The 25,402-nt window shown below is 41.2% G+C and overlaps 1 protein-coding gene across 1 annotated transcript in view; it reads left to right on the forward strand.

The window, feature by feature from the left end:
- The window catches only part of LOC140693513 (uncharacterized), a 98,940-nt gene extending 91,851 nt beyond the window's left edge, over positions 1-7,089 (forward strand). Inside the window, exons 8-9 of the mRNA XM_072957333.1 lie at positions 680-767; positions 7,000-7,089. The gene's annotated coding sequence lies outside the window, so the exon portion shown is untranslated. The remainder of the gene's footprint in view (positions 1-679; positions 768-6,999) is intronic.
- The last annotated feature ends 18,313 nt before the right edge of the window (positions 7,090-25,402 follow it).

Genomic DNA, 25,402 nt, shown 5'->3' on the forward strand with positions numbered 1-25,402 from the left:
CAGAAAGGAGTGATTTCAGGTGGTACGTCCACACCGGTGAGAAGTGATGAATGACCGCCTTTGTGAGTCATAGACAGTCTTACAAACTTCATAAACCAGCTTTAAAAGCTCTTCCATCTGAGTGCACTTCATATGGGGTCCAGATCATCACTGGTCGCACTGTGAGGGCAAGTAACTGATAATGGCAGAAAGGACACGGAGGCATCAAAAAGGTCTCAGTCACTTTCCCTGTTTAAAGGATGCAGCACAGTGTAATATATTTTAGCTGGTTTTTCACTGAAAAGTTTTTAGTGTTTTCTGGGACTCCCCAGTGCCCCAAGGTTCCATGCAGCTGGGTGTCCCCTCAGTGCAGCTCTGTCAGCGCTTGCCCTGGGCTGACGCGGTGTCACGGGGAGCAGGACAGTCAGCGTCCCCGGCTCCTCCGAGCTCCGTCTCCTCATCCGCAGAGCCGGGTTTCTCATCCGTGTCTACTTAGTAGGGTTGCTGAGAATCACACGTGATGCTTCAGGTGTGACTTTTGGTTGTCTCTGTGATTGGCATATAGTTAATATTTGATAGAAACACTTGTTTTTTTTAGTATAATTGTAGCACCTAGATTGCAGTGGTTTTTAGTCTGCATTTTTTATAACTTTATTCTTATTTTTAAATATGCACTTATTTTTATTTATTTTTTTTGGAGGTACTGGGGACTGAAGCCAGGACATTGTGCATGCTAAGCAGGTGCTCTACAACTGAGTAATACACACCCTCCTTTTCTGCACTTGAAGGTAAATATTGCTATACACAAAATAGCTCTTAAACACCATCATGGGACCTAGTCACTGTATAGACAATTGAACACGTATACTATTTCAATAGGAATAAATGTTTTTGAGACATACATTTCTGAATCTGTTAATGTGCTTAAAAACGATCATAGGTAGTGATAAACACGAATCTTTGATCCAGTACTTCTTAGAGACTGTTTTGCCATCAAGGGAAATTACATTCTACAGAGAAGGCTAATTGGGTCTCTTTGATATTTAGATGGTTTAGCAGATGATGAAGGCTTTCAAAAGCTGACAGTTTTGTATTTTAAAGTAACTACAAAGTTACCTTCTACAAGTTGTAAGTACTAAGCTTGTGAAGTGCCCAGTAATCCAGGGGGTATGTGTCTGTGTCTGTGTCTGTGTCTGTGTGAACGTTGGTGTGTGTGATTTCAGGAAGGTAGAAAGAAATTCCATATAGACTTCTGATACCTTTCTCCTCCATTTCAAGGTGTTGGCATATATTTACACTAATAAATTGATATTCAGTTGTCATTTGGCATATTGGGAATAAGACTTTCTCATACTTGTTTCAGAAGGATTAGGGAGCATGAGCTTAGGAAATGGGAGGAGATAGAGGCAGGGAGGTTCTTTAAACTTTGTGCAGAATTAGAAACAGTAACTTTTCTCTTTTCTTCTAAAGCAAACTGGCACTGAATTGTAACATACTATTACTCAGAATTGCTTTTCTGATCAGATACATGTACCTCAGATTTTTAAATGCAACATGAATGATGAAATGTGTTTTAGCAGTTATTTTTAAAAGTAGTCTCTTTTCAAGTAAAAGGCTATAGCCTGTTCTTTCTTCTAGCGGTACAAGAAATTCTCATTGTTCTGTTGCAATGATCTATGTGCTTACTTTCTTTTTTTTTTTTTTCTTTAAGTGCTTTTTTCATTGTGGTTTGAATGAATGTTTAAAATTTCTGGATTTTGATCTTTAGAACATGCTGATTTCTCAGAACTGTTAAAAACCTGATTGTTCACTGCTCTTTGTTTGGTGGGGCACCCTATTGATTTCTGTTGTCTGTTAAAGAGTGAAATTCTTCCTCTAGCCTGCAGATCATTAAGTGAATGGTTTGCAGTGTGCCTTTAAAATTATTTGTATGCATTGAGCATGTTTGTCCAGTGAATTTTAAATTGACTCATTGTAATGACTTTGATTTGATTCTGTGTCTTTTGCTCCTCTCCACAAGAATTTGAATTGTCTGTTGCATTTTGTATACGTGTTCTTTACAGGGGAAGAAATTTTGCATTTTTTACAGAGGTGGGTTTTCCTATCCCCTCTGAATGCCTTCTAAAATTGATACAATAAAAATCAGTTATTGCAGTGCATAAATATTTCATAAATTATTTTTTGGCATAATCAGAAACAATGACCAAGAATGATAATAAAAAATACGAAAACCTTCCTTCCTTTGAAGAATAGAAATCAGGTAGTCAGGCTCCCTCATGCTTTGTGCCTGACACACTTAATCTCATGTCATTGTGTATCATGATTCGGAGATGGTATTGTTTCAGGTTTATAGATTTTTGTTTTAACATTTGTGTTGAATTCTTTCTCCAGGCTGATGTTTCCTGTTGGGTTTGTGGAAAGAGTAGAAGGGAAAAAAATACTTTGTTTTGTTTTCAGGAGGCCTGAGTTGATGGGAAAAGAGTTGAGGGTGGGCTGAGGAAAAGAGTGACACTCCCTCTCCTCCTGGTTGAAATTGATAAACAAAGAAATCAATTAAGTATATCGATATTTGACCAAAAGAAGTTAGCGAGCCCAAACTGGCTAGAAATGCACAATGGAAATTACTGAATTCAGCTTCAGAATGAGGTGCTTTACCAAGTAGAAGCAGCTTAGAGCAATCAGAAAATCAGTAATATGATGAGATATAAATGGAATATTATATCTTTTATTGCTGAAACTTTTCTACGTTAAGTTGTGTAGAGCTAAAATTAAGTTTCAATCACCAGGAGTTAAGAGAGTGAGTGGTACTGTAGGATCGTTATTCACGGATGTGCCTAGACCCTGATAGAGTGGCTGAAGATGGCAGGAAGAGACCCACATCCAGGATTTTCATCCTAGGGTGTCCTCCATAATGGTTCCATGTGGAAGCAGATGATTGGGTTAACAAATTGTAACACACCCCAGTCGCCTCTGAATTTTAAGAAGAAAAAATATGCTTTGATACTGCTTTACAAGCAAGTTCCTGTGCATCCTCACTCCAGACGCCTTGCCTTAAAAAGCAGAGACAATGCTTTACTTGTGTAGTTGAGGTTTTAGATAGCACTCTGCTGGTTGTAAAGCAAGGACCGAGACCCTCAGCTATAAACGCTGGGCTTGTGTGTTGTTAGATAATGTATTATCCCCAAAACAAGGACCTGGCTGGTCTGGTGGTCTGCTTTTTAATGAACATATCTAAAAATGTATCTTGTTCCCCTCACCCCATGACTTCCCTAAAGATACACTAATCCTTTGTACTCATTGTGTATTCTACAATCTCTGCCTCATCCTGTCTTTCCCGAATTTCCTCCTTACTATCTCACAACTGTTAACGAAGTTTTCCTTTGATTATACCCTATAAATATGGGAGCATTTGAGAGGCTTATGGAGATGGCTCCCTAATCCCTCTCGATTTCTTGACTTTTTCCACAGAGTCTTGAATAATCATTCCTTGTCAGTAAGACTTCTTCCAGCCAGAACCCACAGTTCCAGGTGAGAAGGATGCAGGCTTTATCTCTCCTACCGGAGGCAGAGACAGAAGAGAATTGAGATATGCTCCCCCGTGATCCCTTCCTGCCCCAGGTCTACTGCAGTTCACCTGCAGCCTTCTGGCCTCTGCTCAGAGGGCCTCTGTCCCAGGACTGACCTCAGCGTTTTCTTCCCTTGTCAATATTTCCTGTGCCTTTCAGAACTTGGTCTCTTCTCTGCAATTCAAACCTGGCAGATGTGATGGTGGTCAGCGTGCTGGTGGGCAGTCCTTTGGGGACCCCCAGGAGCCATGCTGATTCTCCTTAGTCTCTCAATCGGGGTTACAGAACAGTCGAGCACAGAAGGAAGCCCATTCTCGAGATGTCAACAGAGCATTTCATCACTTTCATTTTATTTTTCAATTTTTGGTGGAGAAATTATTTGTAGTGAACTGTTCCAGATATTTGCCGCCTGCTTTCCTCATCACCATTCCTTGTTGTCTCTGGTGCTAGTTTTATAAACCAGGTTTCTTCTCTGGTCATTTCTGGCAGCTGGGCTTGCCGAATCCTTGATCTGTATTTGAAACAGAATGCTTCCTCGTGATGTCAAGGTGATTTTCCTATTTCTGAATATTTCGTGTACACTCAGCAACTGTTTCAAGTGAAATGCTCTTGTCCAATTTCGGTTAACTCACATTTGCTGATCTCCTGCTTTCATGCTGAGAGCAGTTTCTTTTTCCTCTAATAAAAGTTAGCAATTTGCATTTACTATGGAAGATACTGGCCCAAGGTCCTTTTGTTCTTAAGAGTTTTAATACAATTCACCCATTAAAATGTACATCGGTTTTTACTCTATGCCCAGAATTGTGCGTCCCATTCAATCTTAGAATATTTTCATCCCCCCAACAGGAAGCCCTGTATGCATAAACAGACATTCCCATCTTCCCCATCCTCCCCCAGCCCCAAGGAGCCACTTTTCTCTCTGTGGATTTGCCTGTGCTGGACATTTCATGTAAATCGAGTCACTTCATATAAGTGGAAACGTCTATTGTGACTGACTTCTTTCACACTGAGTAACGTTTTCAATATTTGCTCATGTTGTGGCCTTAGTCACTATTCTATGCTATGCTATTGCTGAATAACATTCCACTCTATGGCTGGGCCCCACTGTTTACCCATTCATCAGGTGATACGCATTTGGGTTGTTTCTGTTTTTGGCTGTGATGAGTAATGTCGCCGTGAACACTCATGTGGTATTATTTATGTGGATATTTGTTTTCAGTTCTCTTACGTGTGTGCCCAGAGAGCAGAATTGCTGGGTAAGTCAGAAACGAAATATTCAACTCTCTGAGGCCCTGCCAGGCTGTTTTCCAAAGTGGCCACGCTGTGTTACATCCTCATCAGCAAGGGCTGCGTGCTCCGCTTCCTCTGTGTCCTCTTTAGTGCTTGTTACGCTTTTTTTTTATTATACCCTATTGTAGTGAGTGTGAAGCGGTTTCTCCTAGTGGTTTTGACTTGATTTCCCTTACAGCTAATGCTATTGAACATCATTACATTGTGTTTTATGGACATTTGTATATTTTCCTTGAAAAATACCTTTTCAGATACTTTATTAACCTTTTAATTGAGTTGCCCTTTTATTGTTGAGTTGTAGGGGTTTTTTTTCTTCATTTTGAGATACAAATTCCTTACCAGATAAGTGATTTGAAAAAATTTTCTCCTCTGTGTTGTTGTTTCACTTTCTGGATGGTGCCCTTTGAAGCAAAGTTTTAAATTTTGATGAACTGCAATTTGTCTCTGTTTTCTTTGTTTCTTGTGCTTTTGGGGTATTATTTAAACTCTGAGGTATTTTATTTAAGCTTTTATATATAAAATAACTTAATTCTTAGGACCGTTATAGGAGATGGGTGCAGTTGTTGTCCCCAGTCTATGGATAGGAGACTGAGATGCAGAAAATTTCACTGAAATATCAGTGTCACATCTACCTAGTGCTGTGGGATTTCAGACCCTCATGTTTGTCCCCAGCATTTGTGATCTTCACCACCATGCTCCACTACTGCCTGGAATCGTTAATGAAAATGACTTTCATTTTTTGATTTCTTGTTAGTTTGTTTTCTCATTGGGGACCTCATCTCCTTATTTTCCTTTCGGATATCAGTGTAGATTTATTTTAGGTCTCATGTAGGCAGAAGCATTGCTATCAGTTAACTTCTTTATTACTCACTCTCCAGTGATGATTGTTGCTAGTTGACCTAACCAAGTCATGCTTAAGTCTTTCCTGCTAATGACACTAAAAACAGTCATGACTTATAGAATGCTCAAAGAAAGTACTTGATTGATTTTATTTTGCTACCCAATCAAACCAATCAAGTAAAAACCCCAGTGTTGACACAGACTATAAGCCCTCCAGAATAGGATCACTGTCTTCCTTCTGTTTCATTTATTTGGTCACAGTGTCTGGATAGTGACTTGCTGTCCAGCAGTTTTGTGAGGATATGGTGCTCGTGAATCATTGTAAGGACAGAATTTTGACAACAGACTGTGTTGTTCATTTCACAAGGGAAAAGATAATATAGAAATACTGCTCAGATCTATTTTAAAATTAAGCTTGGAATTTTGAGAAGAATTCAAGAAACCATACAAAGCTCTTTTTCACTAATTTTAGATCTATCTTAGACACATATGGTTACATAGCAGAGTAAGTTATCAAGTACATTTGACAATAGGAGTGTAATATTGATTATTTGTTTTAGTTGAAATATTCTACCTGGGATAAAGTAATCAGTGCCCATAAATGAACAAATATGTTTGTATTTCTATGCAACATGGGAGCAGAGTTCATGTTTCTATATAATATGTATGACTGTGTGTTTTAATCTGTCTGTCAGTGTTTTTATAGTTTTTCAGCAATGTTGTAACTTCAGAATTCTTCTAACATATTCACTCCCGATACTACTGCAGTTTGTACTGTGTATCCTATCTTATGCATGGGATTCCACTGTCCCCTCAGTGAGGAATTTCCTCTCCTATTGAGCTAGTAGCAGAGTTAAAGGAACAGTGATTTCAAGGCCTTTGCTCTCCACGTGTTCGCAGTTTCCTGTCAATCACGATTTTCTCTTTCTTGTGTTTTCATTGTGCAATTAGAATTTTTGAAAATAATTATTAATATGTTTCACCAGTCTTCCTAGAAATTTGATGTGTTTGTGCTTTTCAGTTTTCAATTTATGAAAATTGTAAATGCAGACTTGTTTTTAAGTGGTCCTTTTTCACTAGATATTTGTTTACCTCTTTATAGTTAAAATAATTTTCCCCAATGAATGAATCGGTGTGCATGTTTTAAAAGATACTTTAGTTTTTATTTTTCTTATTCTAACAGGTATATTCGTTGTACAGAATTTAGAAAATAAGGATAAACACAATAATACCTTAAAAATGGCCTCTAATCTCACTTGTAGATACAGTTGTAATGTTTGAAATTGAGAATTACAAGTCCTTTCACTTTGTTCTACTCTTTCAGGTACGTTTTGGTTACTGAGACCCTCGAATTCCCATATGAATTGTAGCAGAAGCTAGTCAGTTATTGCTGAGGAGCCCGCTGGGATTGTGATCAAGACCACGTTGTATGTGTGCTTCACTCTGGGGAGCACTGCCATCCCAAGAATATTGTCATGTGATCCAGGAATTTGTGTGGTTTGTCTTTCCAGGTATTTAGGTCTTCTTTAATTTATTTCAGCAATGTGTATGGTTTACATAGTATTATTTTACTTTAATTTTTGCCTTTATACTGAGGACAATTGTGCAAGGTACCAAGATTAGAATTGTATTATAGCCCCTCAACTTGCTGCCACCATGGACGCTGTGGTCTCTCTTTGCCCTTTGTAAAATCTCGCACAAAATAGGACCTAAGTAACTCTCTCTTGAAAGAATGATTATATGATTGCTGGATGACGCTTGAGAGTCCTTGTGATGATGTCTTTTTCCCAGACTTTCCCCTCTTCTTAAATATGCCCTTTCTCTTCCTTTCCTCCAGCCTGGGTTTCAGCCTGCCTGTGGCATTGATTTTCCTTGTCTGTGGACTCTTCTTTTCACTAGTTCATGATAATGTTACATGTCGGCTGTGGAAACTTGCTAGATGTCAAGAAAGAGCAAATCCATTGCATGCTAGTATTTTTAGAGTGTGTTATTGAATTATCAATTGAAATTAAATCAGGCTGACCCATTGAGCCATCCCCTGAGCTCTTTTTGCCTTCCTACAGGTGATACTGCTCTCGTTGCTGCATGTGCCCTTCCCCCAGACTTAGTTTTGGAGTTGAGTAAATCACCATCACTGGAGCCCTCTCTTTAAAAGATGAAGAGAACATTTGCTCCTTCTCCCTGCTTGGGGACTTGGATGAGATGAGGTAACAGATAAAGAATGAAGCCCCACCTCATTCTGACCACTGCTCTTTCCGTTCATTTCTCCAGGGGAAGAGTACAATTCAAAAATATAAAGATTGTGAGCTAATGAAGTATACAAGACAACCGATCATTTATTAAATACACTTTCATGCCAGAAACAAATGTATTATACACACAAAAAGCACATAAATTACGGTAGTACTGTGGTTACAAACGTGGGCCGAGTTCGAGTCCTGCTCTGGAGTGACAAGTCCTGTGAAATGGAGAACTTGTAGGTCGGCTTAGCCTCTCCCGGACTTTTTTCTTTCCTGCAGAGACAGGGCTCGCTAGTCATCCCTCCCCCGTAGAGGTGCTGTGGGTTGTAAACGACGCGCGTGGGCAGGCCAAGCACAGGTGCTCGTTCCTCGTAAGTGCAGGATAGCACAGCTTTTGCGGTTACGGCTTTATGATCGCACCGTGTAGACCCTCAGTGCTCCGAAGGGATGTCTTGCGGATTGGAGATGGGATTCTCACTTCTGTAAATACCCAAAGTTTGTGTTATTGAGCCTTGCTGATATAAATCTATTCTTTAGAAAGTACATAATGTAGATATATTTTTCAAACATGCATGCTTTTTTTCTTTTATTATTTATACTTCTACCCTCTCATCACGTGGTGTGACTTTTGATGGAATCCAGGAAACAGTCCTAAGCCACCTGCCTCTTCACACTTCTTCGTGATGGTTTTCTTCCTTGACTAGAAGAGGGTTTTGCATAGGAAATTTTGTTTGCTCCCCTTCTCTTGGAGTCTCCCTGTTTGTCTGCCCATCTCTCACCTGTCCATCTGTCCATTTCTCTACCCACTCATTCTTCTGACTTGTTCCAAGAAGCACTTCAGGCAGCTTACAGAAGAACAGATACCAAATAAACAGGTGAGAAAATGGGGCCAAGTTCACAAATTGAGGCTCGGAGTTGAGCCTGTGTGAGAGTTGCAGGCGTGAGACACACGCCTCTGCCTTGTGACTTATAAGATAGACAGCATCAATGTTCCTGAGGCTCCCAGCACACACAGGGAAGCAGGGTTTGTGGGAGATGCTCACTGGCTGTGAAATAAATAAGTGGCTTAGGAGAAGCCCAGCCTTTCCAAATACTAAGACTTAGGAGAATATTTTGAGTGTCTTCCAAAATCTGAGTATTGCATCTTTTCTTTTTCAGAGTTTTATGTATAGTTGGTTAATATTCTATAACTGGAAATTTCTCCAAAACTGCTGCCCACGTGAGTCCCATGACTCGGGAATGGGGTGGTTCTGCTCATTGACGGGTGTTGGCCAGAAACGGAAAATGACAGCGTCCAAGGAGCCTGGGATTAAGCAGTTATGTTTTGTCAGTGCTGTAGATTTCAGAAAATGCTTTTACCGTTTCTCTCCATCTGAGGAAGCAGCGTGCTCTCTTCCCAGCATCAGGAGTTCAGGGTCTCGGGATGGTGGGGGCTGACTGCACTGCCGTAAAGACAGCTGAGCTAGTCACTGCATGTGTGGTGCTTTCACGTAGTGCATTTCATGTTTTTTAAAAGGTTTCAACATGTAGTTAATTAACTGAGTTAATTAACATTTAATAAATATGAGGCTTTTTTGAAAAGACAGTTATAGGCAGAATATAAGTTGTGAACACTTTAAAAATGGCTTCATTAGTGAAATTTCAGTAAGGAAGATTCAGTTTATCTTATTTACGCCTCTCTTTAAAAGTAACAAAGAAACAAGACAGAAAAAGCAGAGGATTACTTCTGTTCTTCCTCTCGGCTTGCAGGTGCCCTCACCTCCAGTGGCATCCATCCAGACACCAGCACTGACACTGGCCGTGCTCAGAAATGCCTCAGCCCTGAAGACACAACTGACAAATGGAAGGGAGCCGCGTCCTGTTACAGCGGGTGCTCTCACTTTGTGGGTCCTTATGTAACTGCGTGGTGTGATTCAGGATCGCCCTTTCTACACTGTGTGACGGTGCTGCGGTGTCTCCTAGTTATTTGTTTCTGTAACTACTCATGTATTTTTTCAATGTGTGGTACTAGACATCTAAAAATGCATTTTTCAGATGAAAAATAATGTGTATTTAATATAAAAGTCTGAAAAAAGAGTCAAAAGGGTCTATCCTGGTCCCAGTACTCAAAGATAATAATTAACACTTTAACATCTATTTTCTGTTCTTTTCATCAGTGTGTATCAGCTCTGTCATAAAAACCAGTGAGCACTGTGTGCCTGTTTACTGTGTGGAGACCTCCATTTTCCATTCGGCTTATTACACATTTTTCTACAATATTCTATCTCCCCTGACATGATTTTTAATGACCAGTATAGCATTCTGTTTTGTGGAGGCATCGTCCATTTTACTTTGTACTTAAGTAAACTTTTAAATTCCAAGTATACTTAATTGAAATTCTGAAAAGAGAACTGTGGTGGTACCGAAAGTCCCCTACTTCCCTTCCCTTTTTTTCCTGAGAGTAAAAGCTGCTGACAATGTGGAGTATATATTTCATGACCTTTATGCCTTTGTCATATATATATACACACATACATACACGTATATGAGAAATCTATGTATATGTGTGTGTATATATGCTTTATTGAAAAATAAGGCCATACTATATGTTTTCTGTAGCTCGGTTTATTCACTAACGTATATATCATAGACCTCCTCCCACTCCAGACTCACCCGGTCCTTTCAGATAGAGTAAAGGGGTCTCCTGATGTGCAGGTTTGGTCTCTTGTGTAACGACACCTTTCGTGGGAGAGTACTGTGGACAAGGCCTTGGACCACGCTGAAACGCTGCAACTTTAGTGCCCACAGCTCTCCGTGATTTACCGCATCATTGTCTTGATGGTGAACACTTAAGTTTTCTCCATTTTCCACTGTCAGAAAGGGTGTTTGACTGGCATCCTTCTTGTACAAACATTCCTGTGATCTTGTATGAGTATTCCTTTAGCTAAGGTTTCTGGAAATTTAGTCCTTGGATGTGACAACTTCATACATCACAGGATGCTTTCAAGTGAATCTTGAAATTCCTTCTCCTGTGGGGCATGAAAAGATGTAGAATAACTTATGTAACCAATTCTCTATCGCTGGATATGATTTCACTTCAGCATTTCTTCCCACCATTGTAAACAGTGCTGTGCAAATGTTCTGATGAGTACATCTTTTTGAACTGATTTTTTCTAAATGTAACGATTCCTAAAAGTGGAGTTCAGCCTGTGTGCACACACGTTTTTCAGAGTTTACATATCCATTGACATGTCATCCTCCAAAAGATCGCTCACAGTTTGTTGTCTCAAAGATGGACACTAGCTATAATATCTTTTAAACATATTTGCCAATATGATGAGCAAAATGATTTTCATTATTTTAGTTTGCACTTGATGACCAGTGAGGTTTTGAGCATTTTTCACTCATTAGCCATCTGACTTTTAAAAAGTGAATGATCCCTTTTGTCCTTTGCAAACATTTAAGTGGGGGAGCTTCTTGCTGCTTTGTGACAGCTCAATGTGTATTATGAACATTAACCCCTTGTCTTCATCAACATGTATCAGAGAGCTTTTACTTGTCATTTCTTGCCTTTCATTTTGTTCAGTAGGTTCATTATTGTTGTGGCCCAAAATAATCTTAAGATAGTAAATGTCTTCTTTTTGGGTTTTATTCTTAGAAATGCTTTCTTATAATGGTATAAATTTCTTCTGTAGGTTTTTTTAATCTCTAAGATGGAGATGATAATGGTACTTGTTACAGTGAGGAGAAGCTGAATTGATATGAGCAAAGAGTTGTATTTGCTCTTATTAGTACTTTCTAATATTTACATCATTTTCTGTAATTTTTCTTGTGGTCATTTTGACGGGAATAGAATTTGTTTTTTCCAGGTATTCTCTGATTGTAACAAGACAATTATTAAATTCATACTTTGCTTTTTAATTTGAAATCCCACCTGTAAAAAATACTTATGTATACTAGAGTCTCTTTTTGAGCTCATGATCTATTTCTGTCAATCTTACTTTCTTACTCTAGCACTATATCTTACATATTGTAAAAATTTATTTAATATATTACAGTGTGAATTTTTTGATTCTTTTTTCGATCCCTAAATTTCTTGGCTTGTATTATGACTTTATTATTCCTGAAGAATTCTAATATAATTTTTTCAAGTTAAAAAAAAAGATAAGTGTTGTCATGGGATTTTTTAGTAATTTTGAATTATCTTTAGGAGAACGTACATCTTTAAAACTGCTTTCCTCCATACAAAAGGTTGATGTCTCTACTTTCACACTTTTACTTTACCCCTCAGTACAGTCCTGTACTTTCTCCATGTACAACATGGGCATTGTTTTTGAGTTTATTCCAGATTATTGTTGATGTTTTTGTTAATTTTTTAAGTGAGAAATTTTTGCTATTATATTTTTTAACTGTTAAAACTGACACCTAGGAAGGCAGATTCGGTTTGTAAATACTCACTTTGTAACTTCTCATTTAAAATTGTAAGTATTAAGTACTTGTTACAGAATCCTTTCTTTTCTGTTTTTAAAAATTTGTTTCCAAGATTCTCAAAATGGTCATAGCTAAGTAGTATAGGTGGGGAGACAGATGGAGAGAGGTAGTGTGGCTCATGTACAAACTGTGAGCACTTTCATGGCTGCCTTTATGCTGGAAAAGCTGATAAACAGTCCAGCTTAAACCAGGGTGGCTTTGTATGCACTTGAAATCCAGCTTTCCTGCCTGTATGGTGAAGCCTGGTAGGCGTGGCAGGTAGATGATCAAGGTCGAATGGAGGTTATTGGCTGCACAGAGCACTGTGTCTGAGAATTGGAGACCATCGCCATGGGAAATGCTTGGTGCCAGGAACAATGCAGAGGAGCTGGGGAACCTTGTGTTAAGGATTTTCCAGCCCTGGGAGTGGGAATATCAGACTCTGCATTCAGATCTGAGTTTGAATTCATCCTCTTTAGTTTACTTGTCCTCTGACTTTTGTCAAGCTATATACCGTCTTTCACTTCCTGTTTTCTTGTCTCTCAAATTAGGAGAATTACATCCTGCTGCTAGAGTGTTTGATCAGGTTAAATAATTTGTGTCTATAAGATGTCACATACAGTCACAAGCTCAGTGAGAAATGGGCTGTCGCCTGTTCTTCTGCAGCTCTGTGCTTGACAAGACATGTGGGAAAGCCAGTCCCTAATTTGTGTGTGATGCAAGTAGGAACAAAATTAATGTCTTGCCTTTCCCTAGCAGTATTCTTACAGCTTTGCTTCATTTACTTCTTTCCTCCTTTCCTTTCCCCTTTCCCATCCTCCACCAAAAGAGCCTCTCAGAAAAATAGATTCAAATTACTTTAAAGGTTGGCTCATCCTCATGAAATGATAGTATCATAAAAAAAACTGTGCAAATCCCAGAATATATTTTATATGATTTACACACACACATGTGCGTGCAAACACACACACACACAAAATCAGTCTACCTCCCACTTACAGAGGGAGAAGGTCCACTTTTTCTGAGTTTTCATTCACAGAGAGTGAGAACAATGTCTCTTACACAGACTTTCACCAGGCTTCGTGCATGGTGTTTTTAATTGAATTTCTGTTTGTGGCCATAGATATAGTCTCCTAATAGAAGAGAGAAAGTGGAGACATAGACATTCCGCTGAGATATTGGTGTCATCATATTTTAGTTGTAAAGGACTTAAGACAGCATAGAGTCGCAACATTTTATGGGTGAGAATCCATGATGTTGTAACTTAGACAAGAACCTGGGTCTTCTGCCATCTTGTCCACGCGGGTGAAGAGGCAACTGGGCAGGGGATAGTAGGGATCCTTCCTGCTTCTCTTCCATGTTCTTGCTAGTTTTCATTTCAGCTGCCTTTAGTTTATGTCCATGAGGCCACTCATGGGAAGGTCACTCTGTCCTGATAGATTGAGTTTCTTATCAGCGAAAAGCTCTGGACCCACTCATATTTCCCAGAGTTTTCTGCTGACCTGCTGACACTTTATATAATTGAGACCTAAGAAACTACTGAATATAAAATCCTTATTGTTATCGTTTCCCCTCGAGTTCCATAGGAATGGGGTGCTGTCTCAGGCTGTCTAAAGCCAGATCTGAACAAAGATAGGGTGATGGGCTGTGCTGCTGGACCTACACAGTCGAAGGGGATTTCCACCTTAGCTTTATAATCAGGCAGATTAGTTCAAATCTTGCCTTTACCAATTATTATCTTTGTGTCTTGGGGGAGAAACTGTACTTTTTTGTGTCCAAATTTGTTTATCTGTAAATAAGTTCAGTATTTATTTTAAGGTTTCTGTTTTAGAATTGAATGAGCTAATTCATTCATTTATACCTAAAATAGCTATCGCATGGTTCTATGCTGGTGCCTTGGTAGTTGATTACTAAGGGAATCGGCAGTGAGAATGGGGGTGGGGGACCCCTGGATAATAGAGCTTATATTCCAGGATATGCTTGTAAAAGACTGGATGTGCAGTAGATTTTTAGTAAATATCTACTCCTTTCCTAATCTGCATTGATTGTTTATATATCTTTATACAAATATATTAACAGGTTTTATTGCAATTTAAATATTTTTGTAGTATTTACATTATGTAGCTATAAAAATACATGAAATAAAATGATTTGACTTTTATTTTCTTTTCAATAAGCAAAACAAAATAAAATAGAAAAGAAAAAAGTCTTGAGGGAGTAGAAATAATTTTATTTCTGTGGAATCAATTCCGTATAATAGGTCTTTGTCATGTTGTTAAACAGCATATAAAATTGATAGGTTGTGACATACTGGAAATGAGGAAACAGTGGAGACATACTACCTCTAATGCAGTCATTTTGTTACCAAGTCCAAACTCGTTCTGCTTGCTGCATGACAGGCCAATAAATGGGGAGATGAGATGTTGGAGTAAGGAATAGTGACTTCATTTGAAAATCTGGCAGACCCAGAAAATGGCATATTGATATCCAGTAGAACTCTCTTCCCGAAAGCAGAATTCAGTCTCCTTTTATACTAAAAAGCGGCGGGGATGTGGTTGGTTGTTGCAAACTTCTCGCTGTACGAATTGTTTGTCCTTGGAATCCTTTGTTCCTTCAGCTGTCCATGGTGGGTCAAATTAAGGTGCCCCCGTAAAACCTCCAAATGAAAGAAAGGTTATTATCTATTTTGCAACTTGCCATCTGTACATAAGTGTAGAAGAGCTAATATCCTTAAAGATCAGAGCCCGGAGAATAGGCTGTCCTGGATATTTCAGGCTAAAGGCAACTTTTTTTTACAAAAGGTGCAGAGATAGCAAGTCGGAGCCTAGAAAACAAGGTACAGGTTTAAAGCCAAACGAACACATCTAACATGGAGTCAAATTTGTTCTTTTCTTTTACAATTTCTTTTTCTAACTCATAAATAATTTTAGTAAGAAACATGAGAAATTTTTTTTTATTTTTGCTTCTTAATACGGATTACAACTACACTTTAGTGAGCAGGGATGCTGTGCGTGCCTTGGGGTCACAGCAAACTCTTGTTGGGGGTGGTCGACCCTGTAACATACCGGATGTCCCGTGAGTGTTGGTGAGGGTCCCCCTAACCAGGGGCTCTCTTCGGGAACCACCATATGGGCATTGACCTCTGGAGACCTCTTTTTCAGCTGCAGGAAATTTTTTCAGATTTTGTGATGGAAAAATCTCTCCAGCTGCAGATAATCAGGGAATAAAGGAAGAGGAAAAGGGCTTGAATTAGAGTAGAAGAGAAGGACAGAATATCAGGGAACGTGGGGGCTTGGCAGCGGGGCCTCGGGAGAGAGAGGAGCAGAGGTGTGGAGGGTCCCGGCTACGGAACTAGCTCCTGCACCTTTCCCCGCACCCAAGCCACACAGCTTTTAATTGGGCCCAGGACTCCCTCCTGTCTGGATGTCACCCTGGGCAGAACTTTGAGAATCGAAGCTAAGGGGTGGTCAACACTCACCTAGGGGGTCACTGAGGACTTTGCTCAAGTCCACATTGACTTTTCCAGTCATGTGCCTTCACCTGTTCTTTATCTCAGGATCTGAGAAGCAGGAGCAAGGAACTCATGGAGAGATCCAGGAAGATATCTGACTGTGTTAAGAGACGACAGTCACAGTGACACGTGGAGCGAAGACACTTGCAGTAAAGTAAAATAACTTCACAACTATTGCATCAGAGCTGCAAGTGTGAGAGAACCTAAGCCTGTCTCAGAGTGCAGGGGACAAGAGAAAAGGAATGGTAAAATTACCACTGACATTTGAAATTTTGTTAAAAAGAATGCTACTGTTAATTGTATCACTTGAATGTATGCAGGTGTTTTTCTATGAGCATTCATAGGTTCACAAAACCCCACCAGCCACTCTTGCTCCCATCTGGTGTGGGCTTTCTCAAGCACAGTGCCCTTCCTGCTTGGGTGGGCCACGCTGCTGGTCCTCGCCTGGGGCCGGACTGCTACAGGACACTGAGTCCCCGAGGCACGACCTGGGATACATGACAGGAACATCTCTGCTCTTGGCTGAGGGCCTCCGTTTCCCCCTGCAGTGTAAGAATGCCGGTGACTCAGTTAGAAGCATGCATCCAAGCCATCCTTCCGTGTCATCACCATCTAGAAGCGGTGCCTGAATATTCTGAATTTCTGCAGAATGTTGTTTGCAATCACCTTGAACAAGTGAGTGTGTGTCCTCTTTCAAGTGGAGGAATTACTGCCGTTTTCCTGGAACTTACTCACCACTAGTCCATCTGAATTTTCTGTGCTAGGATTCAGTATAGCCTGCTAATAACTCTGCAGTCAGATCTTGAACCCCTGATGAAGAGGATTATTTATTTTCTTTCCTTATATGATAGTATTTTACTTTCAAAATTCTGAGTTTTCTGTTCTTGGAGGAATTTTTTTGGGGTTTGGAGAAACAACTTTGCTCTTACCATCTTTGTGACCTGTTGCTATATGCATCTCACCTGTCTTCTGTCACTTGTGAGGCGGTTCCATTTGTGACCCTCTCCGGGTTATTCATGTTATAAAACATAAAATCTGTAAAAGTACAGAACCCTTTTACTCCGAAGACATTCCACAAATACTCCTTTAATCTGGGTGTGGTTTTAACAAGACACAAACATTAGAACATATACTTGCAGGTTGCCAGTGCAAAATCCCCAAATGAATAGTCTAGCTCAACATCTAAAATCTTTCTTATCTACCTTGGATATGTATGGATAAGTGAAGCAGTTTGCTAAGAACCCAAGACCAGGTTTAGGATACAGGCTGATGTAGCTCAGCAGGTCCTCCCAAGCTGATGCTCTGCCAGAGAGTGGGGTTGAGGGGAGAGGGCGTGCCCTGCCCTCCATGAGCTGACAGTTTCATGGCAAACACCTTCACAAGGTGAAGAAATTGGGGTTTCTTCTATGAACAGTGGGTCTGAAAAGAGCCCAAAAAGCATGGGAGTGACACAATCCCATTTGTCTCAAGTAGGGGAGAGTGGCTGTGGGGCCACTTGGGAGACTCGTGAGTCCAGGTGGGCTGTGTTGGTGGCTTCCACTTGAGCGGTAGGATAGTGGGTAAAAGCGAACAGATTGAAGGCATGTTTAGATGGTAAAAAGAAAGATTTAAAGCTGTCTGTGAAGGTAGGATGGAGTAAGGCCCAGGTTTCTGGGTGGATTAATGAGTTAAATGATGGTCCTGCTGTGCTCTGAGGAGGGAAAGCTGCAGAGGGATTTCTGGGGGAAAACTGATGAGTTCAGCTGTGGGTAAAGTGAAAGGCTGTTAGATGTGTGGTCTGGGATCTCAGGTGAGAGCCAGTAGTGAGTAGGGAGAGGGGAGAGAGACTTTCAAATAATTTTATCTTGTGAACATACATATAAGGATGAGTAATGACACACTTAACCCCTCTATATTCTGTATTTAAAACCCAGTAACATTTTGTTATATTGGTTGCAGGGGTTCTTAATTTTTTAATACAAATAAAATAAATAGAAACAAAATAGTGGAGTTAATGAATATCTTAGAGTTGATGTGTGTCCTTGTATGTATTTTGATTTCTCATCTTTATAAACATAATCTACAAAAAGTTAACTTGCTTAGAATAAGAGTTAAACACAGGGACATGACACACTCTGTTGGGGGTTGAAGGTGATATCTTTGGCAAATTATATAGCCTCTTTTTGCCTTTGTTGCATCTTCTGTGAATGCCCCCGTGCCCCTCATCACAGCTGATTTCCTAGACTAGAAGTTGGGAGGGAGGCTGCTGAAGGGAGTAAGAGGTGGCAACTGCTAGGAACAAAGAAGGCAAAGACAAAAACAGATTAAAGCCGAGAAACTGAGTCCTAATACCCTCAAAGGAAAAATAATCCCGCAGTGTTTTGAGCCACTTATCGTAAGGGAAACAAAATCACGTGGATCCAAATCTCTTGAGCATATGTATATTGTGGGTGGGAGGGTATCATCAGAAAAGGGTTGAGAAGAGGCTTTTTGGTTTCCCTTAACGTTTTCAGTAAGAATGGGGTGCAGAAGCAAAAACCACCCGCTACACAGTAGAAGGTGTTGTTTTGTGCGAAACTGACCAAAGTTTGGAAACCAGTCATCAGTGGTGCTGGGAAATGAAGAGGCTTCTGGATTGGGTGGGGCACTTGCTGTGACTTCCAGGTGACCTGCTGGCTGGGGTCTGTGAGGCGGGCAGTAGGTTTGCAGTGTGACCTGGGCATAATCCCTGGCTCTGAGGCTGCTGGTCTGACTAGCAGACCTGGGCAGATGCAGTCCTATTGGGGCATCTCGCGATGTGGCCTGGGACACCTGCCATGCTGAGGGCGAGAGGAGGGATCCCCTAAGGGGGTGTCCCTGTGAAGAGTAGAAACGTCCTCCTGCAGGGGAGGAAGAGCCTCTGAGCAGCGGGCCGGATGCACAGGCAAGAGCAGCCTGAGCACGGAGATTTCGGGGACCTGGAAGTCATAAAGTGGCCCGAACAGCCTTGTTCCTGAGAAACTGGAGGGAAAAGATGCTGCAAATGCAGGCTAATTTCAGACCCTGTGGTGGGTCATGAGTGATAGGAAAGAACTGGTCAGGCAGGCACGAAAGAACCCTGTGGTTCTCCCAGTTGGGGCGTCACACCAGAGGGAGGAGCAGAGTTATAGACTTTGTCACTTTTTATCTGTGTGACTTTGAACAATAACACCCCACCTCTCTCTATATATATCTTCATCTGTAAAGTGACAGAGTGACAACTCGTGTCATCAGAAGGCTTAGTTTAGCTCTGATCCTCATTGTCCAGTCCTGTCAGTGCTGCCCTGCAAGGTTCTGCAGTGGGTGCTCTTACCCTGAGATGGGAGGGCGTAGAAGGGCATTGTAGCACCCGAGGGCAGGAAGGGGTTGCTTTAAAAGCAGACATGTAGCCTCCTGCAGCTGCAGACCTACAGGCAGTTTGGTTTATGGTCGTGGAGAGGACTTTGGAGGTCTTAGCATCGTCTTAAGACTTGTTTTCCCTTGGGGACCTGATTTGCCTTTGCAGATTAATGTTGAAGATTTGGGCTTCTGGCAAAGCTGTTTTCAGAGATGGGTATATATGTAACATATAGTATAAAATGAAAGGTTTTATTTAATATTTGGGACTTTGTAGCTGTAGGGAACAGCTCTGTTGGCCTGGTTTCCACGGAGGACACTAGCAGTCGTCAGAGCGTGCGGGAGGGCAGGCAGCCTGCAGTGCTGCTGCAGGGGTTCTCCCCAGCAGGACGCTCTGCTGAGTTGACTCTTCTCTGAGTTTGGTTGCCAGAGGAGCAGACAGCAAAGTAATGAGTTCTGGTGGGATTGTATAATGACAGGAAGAAAGAGGGAGCCGTAGTTCTTAGGGACTACTACACTCTTTTGGTTCCTGATCCAGTGTGTCCCATTACACAATTGATGAGTTGTGTCTATTCTGGGAGTTGATTGAAATAAACGTGCAGCCTGAATATTAAGAGTTATGTTTTATTTGTCAGAAGGACTCGAGCCAGGATGACCGCCTCTCAGAACACTCTGAGGGACTGCTCGCAAGAGTAGGGGAGAAGCTAGGATTATATAGGAGCTTTACAACAAAGACCAGGTAGTCAGAACAATAAAACATTGCTTGTTATCTAAAGAAAGCCAGGTATCTCAAGTTCATGAATTTAATGCTTTTCAATATATGGGAGGAAGCCAACATTTGGGCTGACTGAATATATACTTTAGACAAGCACCTAGCTATCTAGGGCCAGTAATCTGTCCTTTCTTATTCTGAGTCTGCTCAGAGGGCACCGTTGTGAATGGCTGCAGGCCTGTCTTCACTGGGGGGTGGTGGCAGCCGCTGATGACTTGTTTTCAGCATTCTTTGTTTAGTGACATGGTTGCAATATTTTCATTCAATTTGTAGTGTTTTCATTCACAGAAAATTATGGTATTACCCTGATTATGGATAATCTGGAAGCTTGGAATGGAACCGAGATGGAATTACTGCAGGTAACTTCTACTTTAATAAGCCATGTGTAAACATGAACACGGAGGAAGCATACAAAAGGATTCGGTGGTGAATGGGAAGGGTTTCTGCACGTTACAGGAGAAGGCAAGGCAGAATTCTTCTTCTTTGTGGGCAGTTATGTGAGTCCAACTTTCCTTTCTGAAGTGCTTTCTGAGAACTGTTTATGGTAATGAACCAACATTGACAAACGGTGACACACATTGCATTTAAGAGCTGGCTGGCTTCAACTTGGGTATTGGACAGGTGGAATTCATAGGCAGTGGTCAGGTGGATGGGACAGAGATGGAGCCCAGGCCTGGGCCCATATTCAGGTTGAAATCGCCATTTACTCACCATAGCGCCTTGGACTTGAATGTAACCTCTCTTAAACTGATGGTGAGTCTGTGAAATGGGCATGATAATATTCGTTACTTCCTGGGCTTGTTGTAAGTTCTGAAGATTATTATAGCACACATGAAGCACTTAACACACTGACACTTAGCAGTGTACACTTTGTTCGACCACCACGCTTGGTGTGTGTCAGAGCCTTAAAGGCAGCATGTGTCTGTTTAGGATGCACTGGTAGCCCCTTGGCTACTTTGTGAATTTGGTGATTTCCTTTAATACTTGTAACTCTGTGTGCCATGGGCAGTTATTTTTATGGACAGATGAGGAATCTCAGGGTAAAAAAGACTGTGTAATTTGCCCAAAGTCAGACCATAATTTTGTGTGCAGGGGCCTCGGTTCAGCATGGGCTCCTGGGCCTTCTGCTCTCTCCGTTCAGCACCAGAGCCAGATGTGGGCTCGGCTGTTTCCCAGCCCAGAATATCCGGCAGGCCACAAGACACACCTGGTCCTGTGCTGCTTGAGCAAAATCTCCGGAGGAGAGGCAGTTACAAAAGGGATAAACATAAAAACAGACGACAGCAAATTGTGATCAGCTCTGAGAAGGAAAGGAACACGTCTGGCCGTGCAGAGCTGGGAGCTTTCCCATCGGGGCTGCTCTGGGGGCGCTCATCTCAGCTAAACAAGCTGTGCTGCTGCACCAAGGCGGGAAGGCAGGGCGCGTGTGGCCAGGTAGACAGGGCCTCGTTGATCGTACTCATTCCCTATTAAGTGGCAGGTGTCACAGGCACTTAACTAATAAACAGATGTTGGCCAGAATCATCACGCATTTTGCTTGGTAGTTTTATTGGCGCCAACTTTGAGAGGAGGTCATTGAAGCTGGGGAGTTTGCTGCATGCCCGTGATTACCATGGAAATACCCCCACTGGTCTTTCAACCTAGACTGGTGTGGCTGTCATGTCCCAGCCCTGTGAATGGCATCGTGCAGCTTCTCCCAAGTGGCCCAAATGACTGACATTGATATGCTTAATTCGTAGGAAATGGTATGTGGCAATAAGAGAAAAAGGTAGTAAGAAATTGGAAAACTAGAAAATAACCAATTCTTCCCCTGCTGGGGGACCGTACCCTGTGTCTCTCACCCCACTCACTGCCTGTCACCTCCTCCCTGCCGACTCCGTGTTCAGAAGCCACTCTGAGCCTTTGAAGAACATTTTGCCTCATGACACTGTTGACTAGGACCTGCGACCTCTCTGTCCCTGGTTTACTCTCTCTTCAAAGCCATTTAAATTTCTTGCAGGCTCCTCCACTCAAATGTAAGAATAGCCCCTTTAAACTTCTTGATGCAGCTCCTTAATGAAGATCTTGGGAAGGAAACCTAGCCAAAACCTGGGAGGTATTCACAGAGTGAATGTAACCTGAGCATTTTTTGACGTTCAGAATCAGAGCGGTGGGAGACACAGGAAGGCCTTTTTAAGTTAGCAAGTGGAAAGAGAAAGGACTCAGGATGTTTGAGACTGAAACATCTCGGTCCCAGCCAGCAAGGCACCTGCGTTCAGGATGGTGTGTGGGGAGTGAAGAGTTCTCAAAAAGAAAGAAGTGGTGGGATGGCAGGGAGGACATTTAGGTACTTAACTGGGGAAGGAAAAAGTTGGCTGAACAATTCATGGTTGAACAAGAGGATTGTGACATGATGTGCTTGTATTTTGGAGAGAAGGGTTTTGTGGAGCCAGGCCTAAGGAGAAATCTCTCTGACTGGGGAGTCAGCACAACAAAAAAACACACAGAACCAGGCAGACCCCATGGCCCCTGATGGGGGAGAGGCTGCCCACCAATTGGAGACCTGGAGGCTGCTTCTGTCCCTTAGCTGGGGCCTCAGACCTCACTTCACATCCCAGTCCTGTTGATACAAGAAAAAATATGTGGGGCATGAGAAGGGCTGTGTCCCAGGCTTCCGTTGAGCCCCTGGGATGTGCCCCACCAGATTTTGTTCCTTGGCTTCATGCAGTAAAGAATTCAAGAACAAGCCAGTGTTGAGTAAAGGTAGATTTATTCAGAGAGATACATTGACAGGCATGAGAAACGTCACGAAGTATGGGGGTTTGATGCTCAGATTAAAAGTAGGCACACACTCCACAGAAATAGTGTGGGCCTTCTCCGAAGAGGTAGAGAGAGGGGTTCCTGGGATGTGGCTCTGTGTTGCTCCTTTTCTTGGGCTTCGTGGTTTCATATGCTAATAAGTAGAAGGACCAGCCTTAGGGCAAGGGGCTGGGATTCCAGGGAGTTGGCCATTTTCCACCCTTTGACCTTTTGTGGCTAGCCTTGTGACGGCCATGGTGCCTGGGGCCGTGTTATTCACCATGTTACTATTACAATGGGTGTATAATGAAGCTCAGGATCTACTAGAAGTTAAATCTCTTCATCCTGAGCCTCAAGACCTATTGGGGGTTGAATTCTCCACCATTTTGATGTTAATTGCTGTGGTCTTTCTTGAATGGCTTGCTCTGCCCCCTTCCATCCTGTCTCACTGTGATGACACAGAGAGAGCAAAGGCCGGGCCCTGCGTGTGTTCCTGCATTTAACAGCGGGAGATGTGGGGTGGGCTGAGGATGACTCTGAGTGGTGAGAAATATGTTTCAGATTTTCCCACATGAGACATGGGGACCTGCTAGCAGCCATTGCAGATTTATCTCACGGGCATTATCGCTTGTGTTGTTACGGAAACAACAGGCCAGCCAAGAAATAAGCAGCACTCAGAGGGTGGGAGTACTGAGATTTATTATGCCAGCGGGCTCAGAGGGGCTTCTGTTCCCAAGCCCTGAGCACATCCAAGACGTGCACATGAGGTTTTATAGGGTTAATTACAAGTATGGGGCTTTTAGCCAATAAGGCTCGAACAACAAAAAGCAAGGAATCAGTACACTGAAGCTTACCAATTTGGAACAGATCACGTTACTGACAATTGTTGACCTTGGATTTACGAGTTAGCTTGTTAGCCCAGTAAACTGACACTGAACTTCAGATTTACGAGTTAGCCCAGCAAAACTTAGATCAGTAAACCGACACTTATCACACTTAGATTTGTGACTTAGCTTGTTAGCCCAGCTGGGGTTTTTGTTCACAGTGTCACTCATCTTTTCTATTTTCCTTTTATTTTTAAAGTATTTAATCCAAATTTAATATCAGGATTTTTTGGAAAGAAATTTCTCTTTTTCTTTTCTTTGGGGCTCTTTTGGGGGGTAGGTAATTAGGTATATTTATCTGTTAGTGGAGGCCCTGGGGCTTGAACCCAGGACCCTGTTCACACTAAGCACACGCTCTACCACCTGCCCCATCATCTTTTTCTTTTTGCTTTAGCTGCCAAGAATCTTACAGCTGAATTTCTAGTCGGCCTTTAACACTTGCCCTGACTTCATGGAATCCATTTTTATGAGTTTACCTCCCCCTGGTTTCATTTAAGTATTGAATCTCCATTTTCTCTTCACTCTCAGTTTTGCCTTTTTGTTGTTATGGTTGTTAAGCTGTGTTTAAAAAATTGTTTAATTTCTCTTTTAGCAGGAGGCTGAAGTAAATAAATATGTAAACAAACATCACACTTAAATGCTTTTATATATTCTAAGCTGTTTAGTAGTTAATTAAAAACCAAATTGAATATTAAAGGGATAACATTTTTAAATTATTTTTTAATTTTTTATAAAGACATAGCTGATTTAAAATATATGTTTCAGGTGTACAATAGATGCTCCATTTATAGTTACTGTAAAACATTGTCTGTATTCCCTGTGTTGTAAGATACATCCCTCTAGATTGTTTACATTACATGTTGCAGTTTGTATAAGAAAGTTGGGTAACGCAGAGTCTGGAACGTGGCTGTGTATGACTCAGGTTCACGCTCACCCTGCCTGTCAGAGCTCAGGCCTTCACTCCTTTCTGCAGGGGAGCGAGTGGAGGCAGCTCTCATCAGCGCTGGCACCACACTCTGAGTGGCAGTGACAGCAGTGACTGTGTGTGGACGTGAAAATTGTTGTTCCAAGAGTTTTACATGCTTTTCTGCATTTAATAATTAAAGCCCTCCTGTGAGGAAGGGTTTTAAGTTTTTAATGAATAATACATTTTATTTTGATATTGATAGACTTCAAAACTCCGGAAAATTTACAGGAGTAGTACAATAAATGCTTAGATACAGTTCACCTTAAAGGGCACTATTTGCCCTTTTGTGACGGGCTTATTTTAGCATAAATTTTCAAAGTTCATTCATATTGTAGCCTGAATCAGTACATTATTCTTTTTGTTTGATAATATCCTTTTCCTTTTTTTTCGTTTTTGGTCTATTTAAAAATATTTTCATTGAAGTCTAGTCAGTTTATAGTGTTGCATCAGTTTCTTGTGTACAGCACAAAACTTCAGTTAAATAGGAACATACCTGCATTCATTTTCATATTCTTTTTAAACATAAGTTACTATAAGTTATTAAATATATTCTCCTGTGCTATACAGTATATACTTGCTGTTTATTGTATACATACTCAGCATCTGCAAATCTTGAACTCCCAATTTATTCATTCCACACCCTCTCCCCTCTGGTAACCATAGTTTGGTTTCTATGTCTCTGTGTCTGTTTCTGTTCTGTAGATAAGTTTATCTTTTTGTTCCTTTGTTTTTGTTTTTTTTTTTGTTTTAGATTCCACATGTGAGCGATCTCATATGGTATTTTTCTTTCTCT

The sequence above is a fragment of the Vicugna pacos genome, unplaced genomic scaffold (genome assembly GCF_048564905.1).
Source record: "Vicugna pacos unplaced genomic scaffold, VicPac4 scaffold_19, whole genome shotgun sequence".
NCBI lineage: Eukaryota > Metazoa > Chordata > Mammalia > Artiodactyla > Camelidae > Vicugna > Vicugna pacos.